The sequence below is a fragment of the Python bivittatus genome, unplaced genomic scaffold, assembly GCF_059951505.1.
Source record: "Python bivittatus isolate LINGU-HERP-01145 unplaced genomic scaffold, Pbiv_v1 ctg000090_np1212, whole genome shotgun sequence".
Lineage (NCBI taxonomy): Eukaryota > Metazoa > Chordata > Lepidosauria > Squamata > Pythonidae > Python > Python bivittatus.
The window spans coordinates 1938734-1966726 of NW_028277046.1; the positions used below are offsets into that span (position 1 = coordinate 1938734).

A 27993-nucleotide genomic window follows, 5' to 3' on the forward strand; every position below is an offset into this window, starting at 1 on the left:
TTTGAAGTTTTTCCTCTCTGTCGGTCCTGAGTTATGATGAGCTCAGAATAAAGTTAATTAACAGAAAGAGTGGTAATGAAGCTTCCTAATTGATTGGCAGCTGGTGCCCCATCTTGTAAAAGCAGGCACGGAGCAAAAACTAGAAAAAAAAGAGGACCGGCAGGCAAATGGGTAGAGCTTTGTGATCTCATAGGCCTCACTCTGACATGCACCCGAGCACGCATCTGCATGTGCGCGCACACACATACATCCTTGTCTATTGCGTTCTTGGAAAAGATCTGCCCTTTGGGCGATATGCAGTTTTTGCCCCTAAGGATGCAAACTTAGAAAAAAGGTCTTCCTCCCTCCCTCCCTCCCCCTTCCCCTTCCCTAAAATCAGTGTCTGCAGCTATGTTTCTCTAGAGAAAACCAAAATTAAAAAGCGCCCTCAAGAAGTATAAATATTCACCTGTAAATTCACAGGAACACTCTGTTATGAATAATGTAAAGGCTAAATATTTGTTATAAATGTTTGTCTTCTCTAAATGCCTATGGCCCCTCTGACTATTCAAAATGTCAGGAAATCCAATCATGGGATATGCCATCCATGGAGAAATGCAGAGATGCCCAACGGAGTAGGTAAGATAAACCTGTACACCTGCTTCAAGGAGGGCTCACTTTTGTCTCTGAATGGCCCCATCATCTGATTCACTTGAGCGCTCTCTCTCTCTCTCTCTCTAGGTTCATAATTAACCCGTAACCAATCCATGTTGTGTCTCCTTTGCATTGGATGTTCTTTTGGCAATAGGCAGCAGAGATTTGCCACTCCCCCTTCTGAGATTTTCCCCCCCCAATATCCCAGACGAGCAGCCATGGGATTTCCTAGTGGCCTCCCAAGTACAAACCCGGCCAAACTCTGTTAGGCTTTCTGAGATCAGACCAAGTTGGCTTGATGCTGCCATCTGCTGTGATGACCCTGGTAATGCATCCTTAGTTCAGAAAGTAGGATTGGGTTGAGGAACCTGTGGATGAATTGCAACTCCCAGCATCTCTCACCTTCTGGAGGGTCACGGAATCCTTCCCCCTAAAGCCGTGCAGAATCAGGCCAGCATCCACCTGGTCTCTTGAGAAATTTGAGCCCATTGCCAACCTCTCATTGCTGGCCACCAGAGGTCGATGAGGAGGCCAATTTTGCTCCACCCTTTCCCCAAGTTGATATCTTACAGATGTGTTGGGGCTACCACTTCCATAATTCATAGCCAACCATCATACTGGCTGGAATTTGGACTGCTGAAACCTTAATGCACATGGAAAGCTTCATCTTAAGGAAGGCCTTAAGTTGTCCTCCTCTTCTCCTCCTCCTCCTCCTCCTCCTCCTTTCTTTGATTTTCCTCCAGTGCGCTTTTAAGAATTAAGAAAAAAGTGTGCGTATTGTTGTGGGGGGTGGAAAGAAACTCAGATATTCTCCACCGCCTGGCCTGCCTCTCCTTTTCATGTGGCTAAATTGCTTGATTAAGCCAGCCCTCCAAAGAGAAAGGAAGAGGACGAAAGAAGTGGGATTAGCTTTTATTCCAGCTCCCCCTAGGTAAATCTCTGGGGATCTATTATGGCACAGAATGAGCAACTGCCTCTCATTTTGGGTTTGTTTGAAGCCATAATCCATTAATCTTCATCGTGAGTTGGTTGTTTTGCCTCCCACGGTACTCCCTCCCTCCCTCCCAGGTGTGCTCTGCTGAACCGGGCCTGCCAATGATAGCTCTCTGGGTGGCCAGCGGACCACAAAAGAGGCAGCCATGTTTTTTCCACACGATCTAATCCCGCCCCCCCCCTTAGACTTAATCTTTTTATATTTAATATTTTCCTGTGCAAATAATGCAGTTCCACGACAGTCCTTCCCGGGTAACAGAACCCAATCGTGACTTATTTCGGAATGCGTCACAACGGATCAGTCTTTGTGGGTCGATTTTGGGGAATGTCCTGTTTTGTTTGTGCCTGTGTGTGTGTGTGTGTTTCTGGTTCCTCTCTGGCAACTTTCTTTTGCTCTTCCTTGGGAAAAAGAAACGGCGTTATTGTTACTGCTGTCATTATTACTTTTATTTGTGCCTGTTGATCTGCATCATCCGAAAGCTAGGATTAGGCTGTGCTTTAGGGGTTGCGAAGCGGAAAATTTTGGAGCTCACAAGCAGAACAGGAAACAAACAAAGGAAAAAAAGTTGGCATAAATGTCAGTTTCTTGTACATGCGGGGGGGGAGAAGTAACAGTAACTTCCTGACTGCATAATGGGGGGGGGATTTTGAGTGGCCAAGTTGGGGGGCGCTACAGGCCGCAGTGGGCATGATGAGGAAACATGAGGTCTGGATGGGGAGGGACTTCTCATTTAGAAGAGGGTGTTTTCAATTTTTTGTCTTTTATGTTAACTGTGTTATGGCTGCATTCGGCATTCCTAATGCTTCCCGTGTGTGCCCCTGACTCAAAACATTTGGGGAACAGCAGCCACGGTTTCCAGCAAGTGCAGTTGGGGGGCCAGAGGGGAAGATGATGAAGATGATGATGATGATTTATGAAATTTCTAGGCCACAGAACCATCCAAGTCATGGCAGTTTACAACCACCTCAGTTACCATAAAACAGCCATGCTCAAAACAGTTAACTGACCTCCTCTATGACACCATAACAGAAGATAAACTTAGAGCAGATCAGAACCCCAAAGATCAAGTACAAGGCAAGATCAAAAGCATAAAAGACCAGCTGAAAGAGTCGTATCTTAAAGCCCCTTCCAAAACCTCTAGAAGGCCATTTCCAAATGTGGCGTTACAGACGGTCATCCTTCAGGGTTGTCTTCAGGTTAGGAAACAGACATCACAAGAATCACAAGAAATGCTACTTTCTTGTTGTAGGATATAATAACAGAATTTTAAAAGCCTATCCGAGTTTCCCTCTGCCCCCTCTTATACCAAACAGAATGCGGGAGGGGGTGTTTTGAGTCTCTTTGTCCACATTCCCTCCTATATTCTCATTTCCATTTTCCTTTATTACCCCTTAACGATTCTGTGAATGGTTCTTACATTCCTTTATAAGAGGATACGGGATGAGTGTTATGTTACATCACATCACATTATATTATGTTTCATTTTTCCCATGATGCCCCTTCTCAACTTGTTCATCTCCAAGGTGCCACAGGACAATTGCATTGGTTTCCTTTCTTTCAATTTTCCGATGGTATCTCAGAGGTGCCATGTCATATATCATCCAGCTGAAATCCCTGTATGATGACACACCAGTTCTCCCACGCAAAGTCCTTGCTGGCTTGGCGCCATCCTGGAGGCTGTTCTCGGAGGGAGCGTTAATAGGGTGGCCGTAAGGAGATTTTTTTTTCTTTAAGATTTGGTTTCATGGTGGGGGAAAAACACAGCTCCATTCAAATAGGACCTAATAACTGTTCAAGTGCCACATAAAATAACAGCACACCAGAGTGGAAAGGAGGAAGTGTATAAAAGTGGGAACTGCTGAAGATGACAAGCTGAAACCATATAAAGAATTCACATAATAAAGAACATGTGGCTGTGATTGTTACAAGACCTTAGCATCCTTTGCTTCTCTAAAGGAACCTCCATACAATGGTAGGCAAGCTATCTCAGTTTAAGCTGTAAGTGGTGGAAAGCACACCAGGTCAAGTTTGCCCTCTCCTCCCCAAAGAAAGCAATGAGATGGAATCCTGTGGGGATCTTAGAGCATAAATGCCACACAAGCCCACCTTGAAATCTCCCCAGCATCTTTCTGGAAAGGGATCCATTGCAAATATGGACATCTGCTCAGCTAGGAAGTCCCTCACATATGTAGAAATGGGAATTTCGGGGCAGCCTGTTTGCTTTTGTGGTGAAAGACATTCAATAGCCTGAGAAGCAGAGGGAAGGCAAAGTGATAGAAATTAAGCTGTTGTCCACGTCCAGGATACAAGCTTGGACAATGATGCTGAGGATTGCCAGATTCATAGACCTTTTCATCTTTGGATGTGACAACCACAGTTTCCCCGGATCTGTTGTACAGAGCTGGAAACCAATAGCCATTGGAACTTTTCCATCAGTGTCATGGCCCAGACTGAATTACTTTGAATTTCTGCAGAAGAAAAAGGAATTCTCCAAACATTTCTCAAGGACAGGATTCCTTCTGCTACTGAAAAACGTCTTGTGGGAAGTGTTCCTTTTAGGAAGCCAGAGCCTGCAAGCCTTAAGAGAAATGATTGACATTCCTCTTGACAAATAAGACATTCACCCCTACACACTTTGGCCATCTTGCCTCTCAGCAACACCAAGAATTCCACTTTCCATCCAAGGGAATTTATCCATAATGCTCTTTCCTTTGGACATCAATTTCTAAAGCAAATTCTCTTTCTTCAGATTGAAGGAGGATAGGTTGGGAAATTCCATGTTTGACTTCTACACAACTTCTTTTTTGCAGGCGTGAAGGAGACAGGTGCTCCATTCTCCTTTCAGCCTGCTCCCTCTGCCAGATTTCTTTTGCATGCACATATGGGCACCCCTATTCTGATATGCTGGAAGAAGCTCTTTTGAAGACTTGTGGTAACAGTTGATTTCATGGAAAATCTCAGCATGGGGCAGGCAGGGTTTTGAAGACAATAGAAAGCTGGGTCGTTCTTGAAGTCTTTGCAGTTACCCAGGCCTGTCTGCATATTAAACGCTTGCTCGAATCACTAAAGCAACAATCTGGATTCCAGGGAAGACCACACCAGCAAAGATGGGAAATCTGAATATATCCACTCTGCTTCTTTCTGAAGCTTTGGGTGTGGTCCAGATGGTAAACCAGTTATTTGGTGAAGAGTGGGGGACTCCAGTGGCCAATCCCAAATCTTGAGGAAGCACTCTTTCTCTGGCCTAGAGGGGAGCGCTCTGCTTTTCCTGGCCCCCGTCCCCCAGATTCTTAGGTTACCGGAATGAAGAACCCGAGGCCCTTTAAACTGAATTACAGTTCCCAGTATCCCTCCTGTGTGACCCAATTGCAGATTGTTTTTCAGCAGCATCCGGAGGGGCTGCGGGTTCCCCTGCTTGCTGTAAGGAAGTGAATTGGGAGGCCCAAAATATGAAGGCCATATTTAATTTCCAAAGAGGAGCCATACAACTCTGCCTGTGGTCTCTGTTCGCCATCCGCCAGGGACAATCTGAAAAAAGGCCTCCAAACCAAGTTGTGATAACTTCCTTTGAGTCAAGGGCCACGTTAGACCTTTGGGAAACAATAAGTACTGTAGATGCCTGCTTTAATTAAGTAAATCCGATACACCCGTATCTTCGAAAGCACCGTTGACATGGCTTCTCCGGCATCTTTTGTTCATTTCTGCCTTCCATCATATTAAAACGTATATTCTCAGCAACATTTGAAGAAGCTCTTGGGGGATACATTTGGCCCTGGGGCTCAAATTGCAAAGCTCTGATCCAGCCCATGTTGGAGAGCATGCCTGGTGCCAAGTTAATTTCTGCCCCGGACATACACAGAGAAGGGTTCAAAGTTATGCAGCAGAATTTCTGTGCTGTGAACCAGCAAGGTACAGATTCTGCAAAATGAGAAGTTCAGGCATTTCGCCATCTTTTCCCAACTGACAGCAAGTCCACTGCACATTTATTCTGAAGCAAGCCTTGTTCTGTTCAACAGGGTTTGCTGCCAGTAAGTGCACATAGGATGACTTCTGAGCAGATGTAGATAAGCTGTAATCTCAAATACTCTCCAGAGTGCTGATCTTAAAATCCCCTTCAATGTGTGCCCAGGAAATTGGAAAGTCTCCGGGCTTCACCCATCAGCTTGGCCAGTCTTTCACAATCCAAACCAGGCTTCAACCATTTCCCTCCTCAGTGGGAAGAGAGCAGCAGCATGATTTCTGCTCATTAAAAAGAGATGCTCCGTTTGCATATTGGGACAGTCCTGATAATTATAGTGAGTCCAGGACATAGCTGGATTTGTGTCTTTTTGGTTTGAAAATTTATGCTCCTGCAGAGCTTATATCTGGCACTCTAAACTCTCAAGTTTAGAAATATCCACCCGGATTGGTATATATTTCTATAAAAAGGAACCGTGTTTGCTCTGTATTTGGGGGAGGCGGAAGGGGGGGAAAAGGTATGCCCCCTTTGCTGAATTTTTAGTTCTGTACAAATTGCACAAGGTCCCCAATTTTGCATCATTTATGTTGGTTTCTGCCATTGTGGGCAGGGTATGCAGTCTCTCTAGATCAGTGTTTTTCAAACTTGGGAACTTTAAGAGGTGTGGGCTTCAGTTCCCAGAATTCCCCAGCCAGCATTGCCAAGTTTGAAAAATACTGATCTAGATTCTGGCCCTAAAGGCTAAGGAATTTTTTTAAAAACAAAAATGAGGAGATCTGGAATGTTGTGCCTTGAGGAATGATTTCTGAAGGGATACCAAGCATTGGTAAAATGCTGCTTGAAACTTCTCAGCTTTTGGAGAAGTGAGCAACCATAGGAATCCATGGAAAACTGAAATCATTCAGAAAGGCTTTTATATTTTATTAATGCAGCTTTCATAGTCCTCTGTGCATAGAAAGGAAAATCAACACACTGAAAGTAATGTTTCTAGTTGGAAAATCCGTGTTTGCAAAACCTTGGGATATTTTATAAACTTTTGTACTTCTGCAAAAATTATATTATTACAATGATATCCTGCTTTTTCCCTTGAGAGTACACAACAGTACACATGGGGGTCTTCTCTCCTTTTACCCTACAACCACCCTGTAAAGTTGGTTCAGCTGAGAGAGAGATTGGCTCAGAGTCATCAATTTATGGCTTCCCGATCAAATGGCAACTTGAACATGAGTGCAAAGTCAAACATCTTTCTCACAATACTACATTATAGTGGCTTGCAGGAATTTGCACTGCATTTAACCCACCACCAAGGACAGACTGGCAACATGGGGCCTGGGGTTGCCATATCCATCTTCCTCTAAAATCGCCTCTGAATCCCTCAGAATGATTTCTTTTTTCCCAAACCCCAAAAAACAGCTGAAATGTTATATAATCTCCATATTTTGCCCGACTTTGATAAGACTCATAAGAGATCAGCTGGTGTAAGCAGTAGGGATGTTTCTTTGATGAGAAAGCTCTGGCAATGCTTACTCAGGCCTTGCTCAGCTCCCGTTTGGTTCACCACAGTTTGCTTTAGGTGGGCAGAAGTGACTCTCTGTGCAAAATACACCCACTTGCTGATCGCTACAACCGATCAATATGGAGATATTGGGGCTTCAATCTCTTCAAGAGCAGGACATTCTACCCTCCAGATTTGTGTGGGATGAGATGTTCTAAAGAGCAGGAGCGGAGGTAGGCCTTCTCAGTTTGAAATAGTCCTGAAGTTAGAGCCACTCTTCGAATCATGTAGGGAGACGGTGAAGGCAGTGTGTGTTAGGAGCCTCTGGAGCCGAGGACAACACGACTGGTTGCTCAGGGTAGGGAGAAGTTGACTCGTCTTCAGTCAATGTTTTTGTTGGCAATGTTGTTTCGTTGGCTTTATTTCACTGTGCACGTAAAATAAACCAAATCATCCAGCCCAATTAGATGAGGGGGAACACCACTAAATGCTAAGAAAGCAAGAAAATATCAGCGTTCTTATATCATTCACAGGAGCTCTCAGGCAAGTTAGTGAAATTTTGCGAACTTTGAATCAACCCAGGCTATCATACAAGATCTCACTGCAACCTCGATATAGATCAACACTTGCTTGTTAGATGGAAGCTCGGGATGGCCCAAGGTACGTACCTGCTTGTCCGACCAGGCGGCCTGGCTTAGAACGAGAAGGGAATGTACGGTTACCTGCAAATTCTTTAAGTAACAACCACAAGAAGAGTTGAATCAGACGCTCTGCTCCGAGCATCTCTCCTCTCTCCCTGATAGCTTCACACTTAGTGCTCTTGGCAGCCGCCCTGTTTAGAAAATTATCTCAAACTGGGGACACAACGCAGACATTGCAGAGAGCTCTGTTTACATTCCTGCTGAGAGAGTTGCCACAAAAACTGCCAGAATGCACCGTACACTCGGATGGATGAGACGCTTGAGGTTCGCGGGTTTTTAAATATATTGCAGGGAGGTGGGGGGTTGGCTTTCTCCCCCTTCCCATTTTTTCTGGGGTTGCCTTTTTCCTACTGTTCGTCAGATGTGGTCAGATGCTGACGCCGGTGCTCAACATTTAGACCACAGTGTTGTTCTCCTGTGATCCGTGATGGAGAAAACTAACCCCTGTTGTGGTTTCTTAGGTCAGTGTTGGGCAACTGCAGGGATTATGTTTCTCATGTTTTAGATTTGAGAGATGAGAGATTTGGTGGCCGAGGAGACCAGACAAGATAAAGATCTGTTCCTTTTCTGCCTACGGGGGGACTATGAAGGATTTTTTGCATGAGAGAGTTGAATTTATTCCCCTCCTTTTCCTCCTCTTTATCACCTTGCTTGACTGCAAAGCACCCTCAAGAGCCTGAAAGCTAGACCACCATTTTTTGACATTCTGAGTCAACCTAATAAAGAGGGTGACGGTGGCTGTTGTAACATGAGGATTTGTTTCTGGCCCATTTGTGTTCAGCGGTCTGAAACAAATTATAGTCTTACCATCCTGCTCTTGTCCTATTAGCCCAAAGGTGGGTTTGAATTCTGGGATTTCTTGTCTTTCAGCCAGAGTTGGATGTGAGTATGATCCCCTCCAGATCTCTCAAAGAATCCGCTGGATTTTAAGCTGTGAAAATCAGAAGGAAAACAATCCTATTGATTATGGGGAGGGACACAGTCAAGCTTCCTATCACAGTTGCAGAATTGCTCCAGGCAAAGAATAGGGGCTGCTGCCAGCTTCCCCATTCTGCACGTTGCTTGTGGGTCGATCGGAAATCTCCCTGACTCTTAGAAGCGTACGGCTACTCAACTGCAACCAAGTCCGTAACCTTGTTCTAATTTCAGTTTGATTGCCTATTGAGAGCGTCTGATTATTCTTTAAGAGTCACTTTGGAACGGAGCCTGAAGGTACAATATAAAATAATTGAAGGGAGTGTAAAATCCCCAGCTGGCAGTCCTGTCAGTCAGCGGAGTGGAGGACTTGTCTCCATAAATTCAGAGAGCCACAGATGTGGAATGGAGTCCACCAACCCTGCTAATACACTCCTGTCCTCCCTGTTCCAACTTGTTCTCCTTCTGAACAAGCTCACTTTTGATCAAATCAGCGTATTGGTGGAATCCACTGACTCAAACAGCTACTTTGCCACTGGGATTTCATTTACTTCTCACATAATCACAGTGTGAATTTGAAGAAATACATTTCAGGAGATTAACTGGCTCATTATGCGAAACCATAGCCACCATGATGACAAACGGAGGAATGGATTTTCTTCCCGTCCCAACAGTCCTGCATTTATTATTTATTTATTTCGGGGGGCTGTTGAATTGGGTTTGATTTCTGACAGCTGCAAGGAAATGCTTTCCATCTTGGCTTATCTCTAATAATAACTTGGAGCTTTTCCAGGGAGAGTCTTGTACTCCTTAATCCCCCCTCAATCACCTTATCCATTATTTTTCCCTACTTTCCTCAACCTTGTCAAGCACGGTAGTTGTTCTAGCCCATCATTTGCTCATATCACACACTCCAAGTATGCGAGTTTTTACTGGTAGACCACAACCGCCAAGAGATATCACTCTTTATTTGGTCCAGGTCCAATTGATTGGTGGTTCTTGCAGTTCAGGGTAGTAACCACCTCCAGATCTGCAATTCAGAGATATCCTAATTCTTTCTCAATATTCAGTTCTCACCACCATATATTGCCACTGGGTAGATCTTTGCTTTAACTATCCTGATCTTTCCTAGAAATATCCTTATTTCTCATGAGACGTTAAGTTTATCATTGCCTTTCCCCTGGCCTTACTCTACTTCTCCAGCACATTGTCCGTCTTTATCTCTCCCATACCTTTCTCCGCTATCAATTGTGAAATTACTAGGCGTGCTGTTAGACATTCTCTTCTTCTTCTTAAATATTAACCCAGATTTTTCACTGTCCATTTTTGCTTTCATAATGAGCTCTTCTGAGTCATTGTTACTTTTAGCCCACAAAGCATCATCGTCCACATATCTCCAATTGCTTGCATTTTAGCCTCCAGTTTTGATTCCAGGAGTCATCTCTTGCAAAGTTGTCAGTTGTACAATGTAGTGCATTTTGTAATATATTCCCTGTAGAATTTAAACTTTTAAATTACACTCAGTTACATTGGCGATGAGTACACCTTTGGAAGACCTGAAGGACCAGGTTGGGGACAGATCGTCGTGGAGAAAATCTATGTGGTCGCTAATAATCGACACAGAATCAGTCGATCAATAAACAGATATGGGGATAATATGCATCCATGGCTTACCCCCTTTCCTATTCAGAACCACTCCAAATTCAGTTCTTACAATAACTTCTTGTTCATTTTCAGTGTTCCACAGAAGAAGAATCAGATGTGCCACACATAGAAATAGATCTGTTGACACAGAACTGTTAGCACTTTAACTGTCTCTTTCCCTGTAAACTTAAACAATTCAGTGCGTATTTCTTCTGTGTCTCATCCTTTCTTATTTGACAGCTGGCCTATTGCTTGTCATACTTCACTTTCTAATGGGATCTGTCCCTGAAGATATTCTCTGTCTGCAAATGTTTCTGTAATACCGCTCGTAAAGAGTTTCAGCCTGGTCTTTCCATTTGTATTTAACCTTCTTTCAGGTCTCTTTTTGTGATTACCCTTAAGAAGTCCTTCCTTAGCAGTAGATGTTCTGTTGATTTTTCTGATCATCTGAAAACATCTCTCATTATCCCTTTTGTTTTGTTTTTTGTCTAAGTCGGTGTTCTGTTGTCATACACCTTTCTTGCTACCCAATGTTTTCACCCTCTGTCTTTCTTTGATAAACTTGATAGTTTATTCTGAAACCCATTAGGTGCTTTCCTCTTTGAATTTTCCCCACTTTACAATGTCTTCTGGTCTTTTCCCCCTTAAGCTAAGCATATTGAATCCTGGTCAGTTCTTTGTGGGACACTTCATCTCATTTTTCTAAGCTTCATTTGTATCTTCAACTCTAGTAATTCAGGGCCTGTTCCTGAATACTCAGCTCTTAGGAGTTTCCTGTCTGGCTGGATTGCTTTTCCTCGTCTTCTCTTTCCTATTTGATACCAATATTTTGCTTCTGGTGATGATCGTGTATAAAGTCTGCCTTTACATCTCTTTTTAACCTATTTTCTGCATTCTTACCTTTATTCCAGCTCTCTCCATCTCTCCAGCTTCTGTATTCCAGTCCCTCTGTAGTGTGTCTTTGTTCTTTCATCTCCTGCATTCCTCAAGCAGTCTGTTTAAAGGCATACTTAAATATATATATAACCTTGATGTTCGCTTGGTCGTCTTCTGAACACGTATTTAGTGATGCCCTTTCTGAGTACCATCAACACTCCATGCCTTCATATGCCTTCCAAAAACATGCCATTTAGTATGCTTCATTTCCACTTTGACCATTTCAAGTTTTCCTCCGTTCGTTCTTCTCATATTCCAAGTCCTTGTAAAACAAAAAAGAAATCTTCTTTCAACACTGAAACCATCAGTAACTTTAGAGGGAGAGAGGGAGGGAGAGAGAGAGAGAAATTGATCCAAACATGTAAATAATAAAAGTTTTCTGCAATCCATGGGTCAAACAGTATGTTACTATGGTGTTTTTGGATGCCTCCTTATTTAGTAAAACGTTTTGTGGGTTGCTAAGATGCAGAACCGAAACACAGAAACAACTGGCCTGGTTGGGCTGGCAGAAACAAGGTCTGCAAATGCAAAATAGGAAGTAAGTGGGTGCGAGAAAGAATAAGAGAATTTTGCCACGAAATCGCCCCTCCACGAGAAGAAAGTTCTCCTCCTTTCCTGCCCCCCAGTTTAGTTTTTTGACTCTTTCCTTCTCTTCCCCTTCAAAAACCAAAACCACCAAACACATGTACAAATGCTCCCGTGAAAAAAGGAACATTCTGTTTTTACGCAGAGATCGAAGCGTTCACTGGCCACCCTCTGCTCTTCCAACCCAGGGCACAACATCAGCTGTGATTTGTACTTCTGAGTTTCCATGGAACGGGTTGGCCATTTTTTGCCTTCTCTTTGATGCCTCCCTCTATTCTATTCTATTCTATTCTATTCTATTCTATTCTATTCTATTCTATTCTATTCTATTCTATTCTATTCTATTCTATTCTATTCTATTCTATTCTATTCTATTCTATTCTATTCCTCTCTCGGTTCTTCCATCCCATTTACGGCAGGTTTCTGCAGCCTGGGGAGGTCCAAGTGACTAATCCAAGAGGGCTGAGAAGAAAGACATCCAATATCTGTACCAAGCTATATCAAGGCCTATGGGAGCTAAAATTACTTGGCTGAACTGTCCTACCTCCCTCCCTCTCTTCCTACCTATCTCCCTTTAATTAAAAAGAATTGGCAGCTACTTTTTTTCTCCTTCTAAGCGACTGTGGATATAGAAAGAATTGTCAAATAAGCAGGGGAAAGGCAGAAGAGAAATTGCAACTGGAAGAATACCATAGAGAGAGGCAAAGTTGTCTCTTGGCTTTCAGAGCGGCCCTTTTGGTCAAAGTCAGACCCACCCCAGTCGTTTCCTGTGTCCCGCTGACCCAAAGATGGGCAACATCAAGGAATCTCGTTCCAATTTCATTTTAACACCACCTCAGCTGGCCAGCTCCAGCACGACAGTCGAAGCCACAGAGGATACAGCTCTGAAGTCTTCTTCAGGCCAAACTCTGCTCCTGGGGATCTGCATGGTCTGTGCCATGTTCCCGGCAGCCTTGGTTTTTCATTGTCTGCTTCAAGGACGCCTTTCCCAGCCTACAGCCCTGGACAAGCAGAGAGTTTCCACATGAACCCCTTCAACCTTCTTCCATTGATCCATGATGGTTTTAGGAAGTTCTCAGCTGGGAGCCCTCCTCCCAAGCAGCGGCCACCTTGGATTCTTCCTTGCTTTGCTGGTCTCCCACCAGCTCCGCCGCCTTTTGCGGACCCCCTTTGAGGCAACGGCTGCTAGACATTCCCATTGATGCTGTTAAAACCATCTCCCCCATGATAGCCCCAGCTGGTACTTCTTGGAACTCTGCCCTGGGATGTCTGCCATGTATTCTTTGTGCCACTGCCATTTGCGATTCCTTCCACAAACCATTTCCATTAGTGCCTATTGTTATTCCTTGCTATTGTTAATTCCAGCTTGTTGGCTGCTTTTCTCCTCTGCCGGCTTGCTTCTTCCTCCCCTCCCCTCCCCTCCCCTCCCCTCCCCTTGAACTGTCTTCTGCAAAGGTGCACTTCCTTTGCTACTTCGCAATGTTCCTCTCACAAAGATCTCTTTGCCGTCGGGCTCAGACTGGGGGCCCTGCAGCCCCAGGGGAGCCCGCATTCAGCAGACACCTATCTTTAAAACAAAGGCAAAGAGCAAAGACCTTGCTCTTCCTTGTCACACTTTTCAGGAGAAACGAAAGAGGGAGGGAAAGGTGCTAACGCAAGGTAGTGGAGGGGGGGGAAAAAAAGAAATCAAGATCAACAGAGAGAGGTGGGAGACTGTGGAAGAGAGCAAGCCTTAAGAGATGGGAATTGGCAGGAAGAGAAACAGAGTATATAGGTTAAGACTCCCAAGGTATATGGATCATGACCTTCTCAATCTGGTAGCACCCCAGTTTCTGAATTAATTTGCATGCTGTGCTAAGCGTTTGCACATGGCACCCAACACACCCGTTGCCCAAGCTTGCTTCCCTTTGTTCCTTCATAATTGCTGTGCATCGAGTGCCTGACAGCTGGAGGTAGCCAGAGAAGCAAGCTTTTCTGCTGCTTTCTAAGACAGAGGGACCCCTCCAGAGTCTGGAGCCTGGAAAAGCCCTCTGCTCCCTCCTGGCCCATCCGTTTCCAGCTGAAGCCCCAGAGAGAGTTTCTAGCGCCAGCGAGGGATGAGCATTAACAATGTCTTAAGGGTGGTGAAATAGAGTAAAAGACACGGTGAAAACATCTGGAGGAGGGGGAGGGGGAGGAGATGATGTTTGCAAGGGTGAAAGGAGGCTGAAGAGAAGAACACCAGTAACTCCCTAGTGAGTCATGAAGTACAAGTTCCGTTAAAGAAGGAAAGCTCAAAGAAAGAGCAGCTGTTCTTTAAAAGAGTTTTTGGAAATTCCACCACCTGCTCTCCTTCTTTTCGGCCATGCAAAAGGCCTTCTCTTTGCCGCTTTGGTGGGGTGGTGATGGCTTGGCCTCATGGTCCTGGGAAAAAGGAAAACTGGAAGAGCTTCCAAAATGTGAATCAGTCTTCTAGGGGCATAGGATGCATCCTTTTCTTTTACTACTTTTACAGCCTCCAGACAGCTGCCTGTTAAAAAATGGGTTGGACCTGCTGTCTTTGTCAACCCCTGATTATTTAATCCAGGTTCATTGTGGATTGAAACTACTACTTCCATGGGGAAAGAAGGTGTCCAGCCACTATTCTTTCCTTAAAAAGTTAGAAAATGCTGGGACGTAGTGCTCTTGCAAGACCGCCATGGTTTTTCATAATCAGAGATTGGAGAATTGGGCCCTCAAAACTAAATGCAAATGTGTGGCTCTGTTCCCACGTGATGCAAAGCGGTGGTGTCTTTCATCATGGTTTCCTGATGGCTTGGTTTGCGCGGCATACTAAGCCAGAGCCCCAAAAAGCCGTGTTAGGTTTAGCATGGCATGGGGGCCCAGCCTCTGTGTACACGTTTTCCTCTGCAGATGGGTGAGAAAATTGGATGGAAAAGATGCACGGCAAAACAGTCAATTCATACATCCCCTTAAGATGTTTCTCCACCCCTTGGACTCTGGATGGCTCTCACCTGGCATCTGAAGCAGGTGGCTCTTTTTAAGCTCTCTGGCTTCCAAGCCTGAAAGCTTTGCCTGGGGAGGCAAAAGGAGGTGGGATACCCCTGGAATTACAAACTCAGTTGGTGGCCAGTAACCTGGCCCCAGCTACTCCCAAATTCCCAGATTCCTTTCAAAGGCAGCCCTGAACATAAAGTAACAATTCTTATTCTTGTGAAAGGCCGTGCCATGCTTAATGGAACTAAGGAAAGTGGTAGGGAGGGACGATGGTCCATGTTTAGCATTTCCAATAGGAATTTGTGACAGTTTTATGATTAACCCAGTGTTTCTCAAACTTGTCAAGGCTGGCTGGGGAATTCTGGGAGTTGAAGTCCACCCGTCTTAAAGTTGACAAGTTTGAGAAACACTGGGTTAACCAGTTAGTGAAAGAATGAAGTTGGCTTGTTTTCCTCCAAGGTGCCCGAGTGAGAGCTGGCAGACAGAAGGGGAACCACTCAGGCCCTTGGCTTTTCTGCCTTAATCCCATTTCTGGCTCTGTTAGGACCCTAACGCCAATTTGCAGTGGATATTATTGGATGGCTCGTCGTTGAAAGCAAGGCTGGAGGTCTTTCCTTTCACAGCCCCCTTGATGCTGGAGAAGGACGGGGCGTGGCAGCTTGGCATGCCATCCTAGGGCAATGCTGGGTTGCTTTTCCGGTGAGAACAGGGAGCCCTTCCTTCTCCCCTGCTTGGAGACCATACGCTGCTCTTCACTTCCAACCGATTGCATCTTTTCTATCTGGAGAGAAATGTATTGTGTGAACCCAACGCAGCCTGTCCCTCTGGCACCCCTTACCAGCTCCGGAAGTCGGTGCTTTTTTTTTCTCCCCCACCCCCCCACTTTCCCCTTCCAACCATGAGCGATCTTCGTGCTTTGGCAGGCCCCGAAATGCCAACAGATGCACTGGATGGCGAGAGACAGGTGGTACCGGTGCGTCAGGGACTTCCTCCAGAAACATGGCGCGAGCAGAGGCATGTGGGCTGCCCCAGCTTTCTGACATCTCTCCATCTTCTTGGAAGATGATTCTCCCTGCTCTTTTCCACAGGTGGTGGCTTTCAGAGGAGCAAAATAGATCGGTCTGTTTGCCTGGTGTTTCCAAGCCTCTTCCAACCCAACAGATTGAGGTTTTGTTTTCTGTTTTTCCTCCCTCTTTTATGACCGAGGCAACACGGTTTGTATTTGAACGCATCCCCTTTTTCAGAACAGGTCCTGTCGGGGGGGACACGATCCGGGAATGCTGAACGTTGGCCACACAGGTTACAGTTCGGGCTCCAGATTGGGCAGTTCAGAGCCTCCGGTTGAGAGACTGGCTGCATTGACCCTGGATACGGAATTAACCCATTTTCAGATTTTGCACCACCCGTCGAACCAGGCACTAGCCCGACAAACTGGGTTTGCGCAGCCCTCGAAGCCAGAAAAAAATCTGTCCAGGTTAAGAGGTTTGCCACTGACTTGACTGCAGGAACCCCTCTCTGTTGTCCAGAGGAAGAGTATAGAGCAGTGTTTCTCAACCTTGGCAACTTTGGCTGGCTGGAGAATTCTGGGAGTTGTAGTCCAGACAACATAAAGTTGCCAAGGTTGAGAAACACTGGTATAGAGCGTTGTAGCTCAGCCATCTCTCTGCAGCAGGAGGTTCCCCATGTCTGTTCAAGGTGGGCGGGCTTTGCGATTCCTATAGGGCTGAGCTAGGCTGCAAGTTGGCATATCAGGGCACCCTCCACTCTCCCTCCCTATTGCCCTGAGACTTGGAGGAATAGGAAAGGGAAGGCTTTGCCCTTCATTTTGATCAAGAGCCTGGCCTGGCCCATGCAGCCAACTCCTGGCAATCCCCACCATGCCAGGGGATCTCTGAAGCTATCATCATCATCATCATCTCCTCCTCCTCCTCCTCCTCTCCCAAGCCTTTGCTCACCCTCCTCCTCCACCACCGTCCCTGGAAGGGGCTGCTTCTGCCCCAGCTGCTCCCGGCTCTGCTTTGCAAAGCCCACCAGCTCTTGTGGCCTTGAAAGGTTCCAGGAACTGTAATTAACAGCAGAAGATCGTCTCCTGGAGCTTTCTGAGCAGTAAAGAGCACTCTGCCCCCCTTTCTTTCCCCAAAGCTCTCCATTCTTTTTCCCATAAAGATTTTTAATCGGTTGCTAAGGCAGAGGCTGGGCTGAAAAACACGGTGTTCTTTCTCTTTGGCTCTCACTTATTGTGTTTATGAGTAGGTGGGGTGGAAAGAGCTTGTTTTCCACACAAATAGGTAACAGGAGAGGGCTGAAAGGGAAATGAGGAGGTGGGGAAGAGAGAGGAGCCCCCTGCAACACGGGGGGGGGGGAGTGGTCCTCAAGTTGTAAGAACATCCCGGAACTTAAATGGCAGCTCCAGGAACGCTCGGACAGGGGACAGCTGAGGTGTGGCAGCCAGACGAGGGAAAGAAGAAAGGATCTGCGGCAGTAGGAAGGACAACCAATTACTAACAGGGCTTCTTTCGAAGGTCAGAGCCGTGCGGCGGTGAGGAAGAACAAGACACGTCGTCGGCGAGGTCCTTTTCTCTAATCGAACAAGGCCAGCCCAAGCCAACACAAGCTGTCTCCCCCCCCCCGCCATCCGCCCGAGTCCTCTCGCTTCTCTGCCAACGACGTCATTACCTTGACATCCGTGTGTGTTCCCAACAGCTCGACAAGCTGACGTTTGGCACGGCGTGTTTTCGCCATGTATTAGACACATTGCGCTGCGGAGGAAAACAAAAGCAGCTGAGGCGTGTGGGAGGAAAATGAATCACTGGGGGGGGGAGTGGGTGCATGTTTGTGTGTGTGTGAGTGTGTGTGTCAGGAGGCTCACTCGAGAATGGAGAAGAGCGTTGCTTTTCAAAAGATAAGATTATCCAGGAGCTAGGAACAAGATCACACTGCTTCGCAAGGTGGCTTTGTTTGGGTCATGTGGAAAGTGAGCCTTCTTTATTCTCGTCCCCTTAATTGTAGGAATTTCTTTTTCTCCCAGCTTGGTCAGAAAAGAGAAGCTGCCTTTTACCCCTAAGCAAAGCAGTTTTCTGCCCTCTTCTGTTGAAGAGTTGGGTGGGGGTTATCTTGGGTTTGAGCTGCTCTCTCCCCTCCCCTTAAAAAAGTAAGAACTCAAATAGTTTTCTTGGAATTTGGAGAGGAAGTTGAAGGCGTTTGTGCCAAGTTGCTGTGGGACAAGCCTGCAATAACCCCCACCCCCTTGATCAATCGCAAACCATTGAGGTTATTCCCAAACCACACTCGGTCTGTCTTTTTCGGTAGGAGGTGGCCATAATTTCCAGCAAAGTCATACACTTTGATACTGACCATTTTTGTGAGACTCCTGAGAATACTGTGGACAGCCACGAAAACAAACTGATGGATCATTGAACAAATCAACCCAGAGTTCTCACTCAAGGCGCAAATGACCAGGCTTAAATGATCCTACTTCAGACACATGATGTGAAGACCCAACTCCCTGGAGAAGGCTCTAGTGCTGGGAAAGGTGGAAGGAAAAAGAAGAGGACAACCTGCTCCAAGGAGGAGGGATTCAGTTACAGTGGCAATGAGGGCAGTGTTGGAAGGTCTGAAAGACACAGTTGGGGGCAGAGCCTCCTGGAGAAAATCTATCTGTGTGGTCACAAAGAGTTGACGTGGACTTGGTGGCACACGATCAATCAATGAATACAAAGACCCAACTCTCCAGAGAAGGCTCCGGTGCTGGGAAAGGTGGAAGGAAAGAGAAGAAGAGGATGACCAGCTGCAAGGTGGATGGACTCAGTTACAGTGGTGATGGGGGCACCGTTGGAAGATCTGGAAGACCATGTTGGGGACAGGTTGTCATGGAGGAAATCTATGTGGCCATTAAGAGTCGACAACCACTTGATGGCACATAATCAATCAAGCATGCCTTTGAGTGTCCACGGTCATTCTCACGTGATTCAGGAGGCTGATATTGAGCTTTGGAGCATGTTATTTTCCTGTTCTTTTTAAAATTTATCTAAAACTCACAAAGCAGATGGTGTAGGAAGTTTTGTGCAGAAGGGCCATCGTTACCTTGCTATTCAAGGACATTGGGTTGCATATCTCTTTTCACCTTAACACACACAAACACATACATGTACACCCATTGGCTACATGTTCTCTCTTCATCCAGAATGCCTGATATGCATCTGGTGATGAAGCTTTAAGGAAGCGCAACCCGCAGTAAAAGGGTAAAAGAGTGGGAACTCTTGGAAAACACCGTGCAGCTTTGTGATACACCTTCTTCTGAAGTCTCTACTGGACTTTAGTTGTTGTAGTCCTGGTTCCTGGTGAATAAATAAGAAAAACGGTCTTGGGGCCTGGGGATTCACAGTTAGGGAAGGCTTTTCATATAGCTGTGGGTCTTCAGCATTGTGTTGTGAGATTCATATTTCCAGAACCCCAGTTTAATCTTACTGTTTGCAGGAAAGTAGCAAGAGAGTCTCTACTGAATCGCAGACTTCATTATTTATTTATTTATTTAATTCACACAGCGGTTTTTGTTAATTAGCCTCTCCAAAGAGAATGCAAACTTTAAAAGCAAGCTGCTAGCCCTTATGATAGTCAGTGAAAAACCAAACCATGGCCCTTCCTTTTGAAGTGATTACATAGAATCACCTTCCCACCAGGAGCCCAAAGGGATCTCCCTTCAGATTATTCCCGTGACAACAGTCCTATGAAGTGGGTCGATTTGAGGGAGAGTGACTGACTCCTAATCTTCCAGGGAATTCCCATGTCTGAGGGTAGATTTGAACCTGGGTCTCTCCAGTGCTATTCTGACCTCTTAACCTCTTTGAAGTAGGCTAGCTTAGAAAACAGGAGCTGCTAGAATATACTTTAATGCAATTGCAATACTGTAATAGGTCTTGAAACCCTGTCAAAGTTCTTTCTCTACTCCAACTTATACCTAACCGATCAAGCTGAAGTTGTTCTCTCACACTTTCTGTTTTCTTAGGACACAAGAATCTTTTCGGTAACTGCTTGGCGTTCCCCTCCTGTTTCTCTGGGTTCCCATCTTTGTACACAGGGAGTTTTGCAATAAGGTTGTCTAATACTTTGAGGGCCGGGTAACAAGAAGATCTATCTTCTGGCTGCCTAAGGAACATCACCTATTAACTACCTTCTATCAACAAGCTCAGTCAGGAATATGTGAACCAGCAAATATGTCACAGAACCTGCTGTGATGTTGTTGTTTTTTTAAAAAAAATTATTTGGTAAAGAATACATTTTTACATGCTGATAAATGTTAAATTCTCTCATGCCATAAAGTTGCTGGAAGCTGCTTTGTTTGATACGTGATACACAAATTGTTCTACGCGATTCTCAAAAGGAAGGCCCATGGTTTGGTTTTTCACTGGCTGTCATAAGGGCTAGCAGCTTGCTTTCAAAGTTTGCATTCTCTTTGGAGAGGCTCATTAATGAAAACCTCTGTGTGAATTAAACTGGGGGAGAAAGAGAGTGGGAACTCCAGTTCCTGTTGTTAGAAGGCCATGAGATGAATTATTGGGGTAGAATTAAAGGGAACTAGGGATAAGGTTTGTGAATTTTATTAACCTCCCCTACTTCTGTAATTTTAGCACTCTGCTAGTAAGCTATTTCCAAGGAGAATAATCCATTTTAAAGTGCAATGTCTTGGCTGAGGCATAAAAACCCTTTCTGAGGTACCTTTTTTATTATTATTATTGCTTGCAATTTTCAAAGACAGGAGGGTGCTTCTTTCTGTACATCACCTCAGCTCAGAGAGGAAGTCTTTGTTACATTTTACTCTTGCAAATTAGAAAACTGTTTCTGAGAGTGTGCAACCTTCAATTTTTTAAAAAAAAGAGACATGGGAAAATGAATAAGAAAAACATTCCACTTCTTCCCTTCTACCTGTTCAAAAAACGGAAAAGAGGAAATTGGTGCCTTCAAGTCAGTTTTGACTCCTGGTGAGTCAAAGCAGAATTATTATTTTTTTTATTATTATTATACCTGGAGAAAGACCTCGAGCCCAAAGGGGTGATTTAGAGATACCTGAACTTGATATCAATGTGTTACCAAAGCTTTTCAGCCGCTCTCAGGAAATGCAATGATGGGCTTTGCTTTTCTTACATGGCAAAACAGCTAAGTGTGGTGTAATGACTGGTCCAAAATATCAGAATCTGGGTTGCTATATCTGGGTTAAAGATCTCCAGATAACACAAACAGGGAGAATGATCTGCATCTCTCTGCTGGCCACCTGGGCTTTTGGAGCCCAGACTTGGTCACCCTAATGCAGTGTTTCTCAACCTTGTCAACTTTAAGATGTGTGGACTTCAACTCCCAGAATTCCCCAGCCAGCCTGGGTTGGAATCCCATATAATGTTGGTGATTGAGACACAGTGGCACAGCAGTTAAGTTGAGAGCAATGCTAGTTTCTGATTTTCCCTTTTATTTAAAGAAATGTGCATTTTCTAGCTGGGTTCAGTGAACATGCCTCTGCTGAATTAATCTCTTTTCTGGGCTTGCAGAAAACGTGGAACCAAGGACATTTAAGGCCCCCACGGTTAATCCTGACCAAATTTCTTATGTCAGTTTTCTTAGTTTCTACCTAAGAGACCAGGTTTACATGCAAGGTTAGTGATCCCTGGTAAGTTCCCTGGGAAAAATAGCTCCTAATGTTTAAATAGTGCTTGAAATCTCCTTGAGCTTATAGAAGGATCAGTGGAAGTGAGGTATGGAAACTGCCAAGATGATGGTTTTTTAACACTTACATGAAGCAGACTGTTGGCTTTTGAATTGGCAAGCAACAGCGCTTGGGTGAATTGCTTCATGAAGTTAGAAGGAGTTTTTTAAGAAGGGAATCTCAAGTTGTGGGGAAGGGGTGGGAACCCAGCAGATTGTAAAGGGGGAAACACACCATGGTTTAGGGTGATGAATGAGAATGAGGCCAAGTGATTGCAGTGGGGATGGAAGTCCGTTTGGGGAAGCATCTACTGCCTTCTGACCACTGCTGGCTTCCAGTTGGTTGAGAAGTCCAAGCTGAAAAGGCACGAAAGAAGGGAATTTGGGAAAAGGAAGATGAGAGATCAGTGCTTTAAGGTGGCTTTTTTGAGAGGCCATATATACCCTGTTTGGGTTGCCCTTGCTGTTCTTTGCTAGACCAGCTCTCAGATAGCTTTGTAAACCAGGAGAGATCACCTTTGGGTGGCCTGAGGGCTTCAGCCAGGTTTGCCCTGAGTATCAAGAGTGACCCTTCAGAATTGCGGGGGGGGGGGGGGGCAGAGAATGCGATTCAGGGGTGTTATAGGATGAAATTGCTGTTTAATCTGGAAGTAGCTCCCGAGCTAAAGAAAGCTGGTTAATAGTAGTGTAGGTGAGGGGAAAAGAAGTACAGAGTTCTGATGATGTGATAAGTTTTTAAAAATGAATTTTAAATTAATTATAATGTATAAATGCAATAAAACATAATTTAAATTAATGGTTTAATTAAAGGAGGGATCTTGTTTTCTTAGCTTATTATTTTTTTCCTCAATAAGCCTTGAGGAGGTTGCTTGGCTTCAACCCATGTAAATAGCAGCCTCTCATGTGCTTCCCAAAATATTAATTTAGCTCTGACTGACTGTCTAACCATGATTGCAAGGAGGAGGCAAGTTTGGTGTGTGCTTGTGTGTTCTGATTAGGTGAATTTCTAGTTCTGCTGGGGGAGTGGAAATGGGTGGGAAGGCTAATAAATCACCTTTTCCCTATAGGGAATAGAGAAAACAATCCTGCCCAAAGCTAGCTTTTGCTATATTTCACTGCAACTTTATTACTTAAAAGAAAAAAGCCCTTCAGTTTTGGGAGGCTTATTTCTGGCTTTTCTTTTTCATTTGTTCCTAGATCTTTCCAACGTCAAGCTATCTCTCTGAGAAGATTTAAGCCAGAAGCTGTCTTTGACCAAGTTAACTTATTTCATATGTTAAGATAAAGTAAGGGTTCGCCACCAAGCAAAGTGGCAGTGTTATTTGATTGGTATTTAGGCTATTCTATAACTCTAGCTGTAGTTTATTCAACAAGCCATAATTAACAATAAGTAGCAGGAAATGGGACCCCATCCCATAGGCAGTTAGTTGGGTTGTAGCTTGGCATGTTTGGTGAATTTAGCAATTGTGGTTTTTTAAACCACAGTTGATGGCTTAGGGTGGGTAAAGTAAGCTAGTGTGGCTTATTCAGCAAGTCATGACTTGGAGCAGTGTGAGAAATGAGCCGGTGAACTTTTCTTTCCGTACCATTTGCTTGGCAACAACAACAGAGGTGGCTTGCCCTTGTTTTCCTCTGGCAGGTCGCTCGAACTTCCCGGTTCTGCTTATAGTCCTGGCATCGCTTGGTGGTCTCCCATCCAGATCGGACCTTGCTTAGCATTTTCCCAGCCCCGCCAAGGTTGGCTGGGTGCTGTTTCCTGCCGGGATAGCCGAAAACCCTCCCTCAAGTTGAACTAGGCTCCTGGGGGCATTGCAGCCTGGTTTGCTCTTCGCTTGCCTACAGTCCTGGAATTCTGTGCCTCTCCCAGGCAATCCTGGGGAAAACACGTCTCATAGCTAGAGAGCCATCACATTGTTTAAGCAAGGCAGCTTCCAGGCCGGAACAGAGGCAGCTCCTACGAGGCCTGGCTGGCTGGCTGGCCGGCCTCCATCAAATCAGTCGCCCTTGCTTTCCGAGGCTAAATTTACAGCTATCGGATTCCCCCAGGAATGTTAACCGTGCTGGCCACGACGTTGATCGTCCGAGCTACGCCCACAATACCAGTTATGTCTCGGCGGGTGAGAGAGTGTTTGGCACCACCAAGATTTGTGCAGCAAAGGAACCCTTGCAGTAAAAATAAGCTTTTTCTAAAAATGACCCCCAGCTATTTTAGAAGCCTGGAATAGCTCTCCCTGCTGCTGTGTTATCTCAAGCTATTTTTAAGACTCAACAGAGAAATTGTCTCTGGACTGTTTTGCAATTGGCCATTCATGGTCATTGATGAGCTGGTATCAGGGTTGACTTCTTTAATCGGCCTCTGTTCTGCACAGTAAGTGAAACTGGTGCGTGTTGATTTGGCGGTTGATTTTCCAGTGTTTGCTACATACCTGGAAGAAATTAGGTACTGTAAGGAGGAGGTACAGTATGGAGGTACTGAATCTCTTCTCTGCAGATCCCCTGTCCACTTGCATAGTTCTACAGATGTCCCTCCAGATTTCCAGAGTCTGCTTTTTCGGAATCATTTCCCCTCCAGCTGTAGAGTAATCCTCATAGTTCTTGGTGCTAATATTTTAACTTGCTTTTTTTCCCCCTCCTCCATCCCCTTCGTTCATTTCTTGCACGTTGTACTTGTTAGATCCTAACCCTGATGAGAAGAACAATCCTCCGGAGTTGTGGAGGTTTTCAAGAAAAGATTGGACAACCGTTTGTCCAGGATGGTCTGAGGACTCCTGCCTGGGGCAGGGGGGTGAACTAGAAGACCCCAAAGTCCCTCCCAACCCTGTGATTCTTGACGTTTGTCAGCCGCTGTGGCAGCTTCTTTCCCAAAAGACCCAGAATTGCAGAGAATTGCAGTAGATGAATTCTAATACTCCACTATGGCAATGCCACAGGTCAAGGAGTAAAACAAAAACCTCACTGACATTTCTTGCTCCCTTTCTGTCTCAACCAGCTTCCCTTTCGGATGTTCCTTCCTGCCCCGCCTTCCCAACCTGTTGGCTGCTTTCATACAATCCACCGAACCTGCCCAAATCAATCCATTGTCTGGGCTGGGAAAAGACATGGAATCACGGGCTTGCGGAACGAACCGGCTTGGCATAGCACATGTCAAACCACATAGAAAACGAAGTTAACATTAGCCAAGTTCAGCGTGTCATGCACCAGAACAGGTGTCCGGCTCTTTCAACAGGGAGCTTCTGGGGAATCAAAGAAGATTGGACGGGACTTCTGCTGAATTATTCTTTTGAAATTGGCAGGTGTCTCACCTTAAGGACACAGGTTACCAGACCTGGGGCCAGTGGTCCAAGCTGGTGGCACTAATATGAGGAAAGGGGTCCTTTCCAGCTCTAAGAATAAGAAAGCAAGGTGGGAAAGAAGTAAGTGATGCTGTTGTTACAACTGGGAAAAAATGCTGATTAGGGGCGGCGAGGCTAGAACAGGATTTCTGCTAAAGTGGTTAAAAACTAGTTAAAAAACAAACCCCAGCCCTGAATTTGCCCCACCTCTCCAGGCTGATGATTTCCTGGTGGTTTCCCATCCAAGTCCTAATCAAGTCTGTCCCTCCTTGCTTTTGCTGAGCTTCCTCTGTATTCCCTGGCCCGTTGTTAGAAAAGTCACTGTCAATTTGCTTGGTGACTCATATTCCTTAGTTGCATATATCTGTATCTTTCTCCTAAGGTGCCCTGTTCTGGAGTGACCCCAGTCGGAAGACAGCATAGAAAACTTGAATTGGCGAATCCCTTGTCCCAAGCAGAACTTCCTGCCCCACTGGCTGCGCACCGCTTTCCCAGTCCGCCCTGCTCGCTCGGCTTCATGTTGCGCGTGGGGCTAATGATGGACCCCCTTTTTGCCTCGGGGCACTTTCCTTCCCCCTTCCAGTTAAATTCCCACTGAGGCCACGTCGGTGCCCAAACCGTGGGGGCGTTTCTGGGCTCAGCAAGGGCTGCCCAGAAGATCTTCCCCGCCCGGCTCTTGCCGCCCCCGCGTGGCCTCGGTGTCCCAAATTGGCACTCGTGGCTTCCCTTCTACCTGCCCGGCTGCCGATTCCCACTTCTTCAGCGCACGAACAGATTGGATGTCATTAGGCACAGCTGAGGCTCAGTGGGGGAAGACAGACGCATATGCGTGAGTGCACACATGCGCGCGCGCACACACACACATTCTCAGTAAGAGAAGGGAGAACAGCAGACCGGAGTTAGGAAAAAATAGCTTTCTGCGCATTGGAAGAGACACTGCTCCTCTCTTCCCAACTCCAGGCGCCCTCCTTTAGTTGCCCCATCGGCCAAGAGGGTTGGGGATGAAAAGCCCATTCCGTTCGGAAGGTGGGGAAGAACTGGTTAAAAGTCTTCCTCCCTGCCCCTGTCAGGAGAAAGGGATGAAAAATGGCCCCTGCCAATATCAGACCAGTGTAGGAAGCGGTTCTGATTTGGGGCTGGGAGCCCCCCAACTTACCAAGGTGGCTTATGGGTCTCTCTCTGCTCCTGGATTCTAGTGGCTGGTGTGAGTCTCTGGCTCGCTGTGTGCCTAGTTAACTAAAATGTCAAACATCCGTGCCTGGCAGCTGTCACCCAATACCTGTCCTTGTCTCCCCCAGCCCATGCCCCAAAATGTCCAGCCGATCAACAGCCCTTCTGTCCAGCCTCGCAAAGCGTTTGACCCGAGCAGCGCAGGTTGCCAGTCGAAACCTTCACGGGCATCGATTCCGTCCCCCGAACCCTTAATAAACCTCAGGTTTTGCTACGTCAGAAGCCACAGAGCAGCCCCCTTTCCTTGGGGAAGGCCAAACGCCCACCGCGCTGTTCCCAGGGCGAAGTATTGAGAAAGGCTTCTGCAGGAAAATGGGACATTGGAGTTTGCAAGTTGCTTCCCCTGTAAACAATTCCAGCTTTGCTTTCTTTGTCCACCATTATTCTGAGAAGCGTACTTGATGCAAGAATAGCTTGGCTGCTTTGCCATTAAGATGAATTCCATTCTCCATCCCCTCTCTCTCTCTCTCTCTCTGTCCCAGGAGGGTTTTCCAGGCAGCAGGGCAGGAAGAAGGACCGAGGAACAGACTTCCAGCAAAGCAGCAGAACACAGTCCTCTGCGGCTAACCGTCAGGGGACTGTGCCCGGGTTTTCCGTCGCTAGCTTTTCCTTGGCTCCCATCCAGGGGTGAACTTGCAGCCAACTGTTGTCCAAGGGTCCTGAGACAAGTTCCTTTTCCCACAGTCCTTGTCGTTTGGGGGGGGTCAAAGGTCGGTGCTTTCAATTAGACGGAGTGGCTGGCCAGCCCTCCGTTTCATTTTTTGCTGGCCTCTTCCTCTGAGCCCCTGTGCCTTTGGAGAGAAATGCTTGGGTTGCTCCACGTGGGATTCCAAAGGGAAATGACGTCGTAGGGTCTGTTTCTCCCCGTTGTCTGTATGATTGCTAGGAAATGGGACCCGAAGCCCAGTGAGTGAGTCCTGTCCTTTTGCTGTCATGATCAGTTCCCATAATGCCCTGTAGGTAATAATTAAATTATTAATTTTCCTTGTGGGAAAATTAAAAGGACAGTTTCAAGAAGCTGCTCTCCAGCTTTGTACATTTCATGGAAGCAATCACAGATTCTTTCCATGCTCCCCCTTGTCCCTTTTCCTTTTTTTTGGAGGGTTTGCTTTTGAGTTTCAGAACTGCCCTTTCATTCTTCATAAAAATATATTGAACACGAGTGACGCCATGTAAACCATCTGAACAAAACCGAAGAAATGCCCTGTTTTAAGTCAGCCATGAGTGGGTCCACATAGTGCATTAAGCTGTAATGTTGGCTGGTTTGGTTTTGGCTTAAGGTGGAGCATGAACCCAAGCATTGTAGTTTGATTCACAATTTAGTGTTCCATGTCCTTTCAGACTTGCAAGATTCTGTTAATGTAGCTTTACAATAAAGTAGAATTAGTTCATTCGGTTGTGTTTCCTCTCTGGTCTACTTCATAAGGTTGGCGTGTGTGGACTTCAACTCCTAGAATTGCTGGCTGGGGAATTCTGGGAGTTGAAGTCCACCCATCTTAAGTTGCTGAGGGTGAGAAACACTAGCCTAAACCCTGGTTATTTGGTAAATGGCTGGAGATTATGCAAATTCTAGTCCAACCCTATCTAAAGGATGGCAGGTGGACATTTTCTTCCTCCACTGATTTTTTTAAATTGTTAAAAACACACACACGCACACACACACACACACTTTGGAAATCACTATATGAGCCATTGTTGCATTGTGGGAAATGAATAATATCAAATGCTTTTAAGGAGCCTGTGACAAGAGACAGGTAATTAACAAAACAATGGAGGGTGCTTGCTGAAGGAAGTCTGATCAAGAAAAGACAGAGAGAGAAATCATCTTTTGGAAGGAATGACTCATTTGAAAGGGCTCACGGAGATCCAGAAAGATGCTGTTTCTCGTGAAGTCTGTAACA

The 27993-nt window shown here is 45.6% G+C and overlaps 1 protein-coding gene and 1 long non-coding RNA gene across 6 annotated transcripts in view; one reads left to right on the forward strand and one right to left on the reverse strand.

Moving 5' to 3' along the window:
- Positions 1 to 27993, forward strand: part of MORN1 (MORN repeat containing 1) — a 169672-nt gene that overhangs the window by 89226 nt on the left and 52453 nt on the right. The gene's annotated exons all lie outside the window — the stretch shown is intronic.
- Positions 1794 to 17838, reverse strand: LOC112543413 (uncharacterized). Its single transcript, XR_003086678.2, has 3 exons — positions 17514 to 17838; positions 11241 to 11538; positions 1794 to 8712 (listed from the first exon to the last, which is right to left on the reverse strand). It is a non-coding gene; the product is annotated as an uncharacterized LOC112543413 (long non-coding RNA).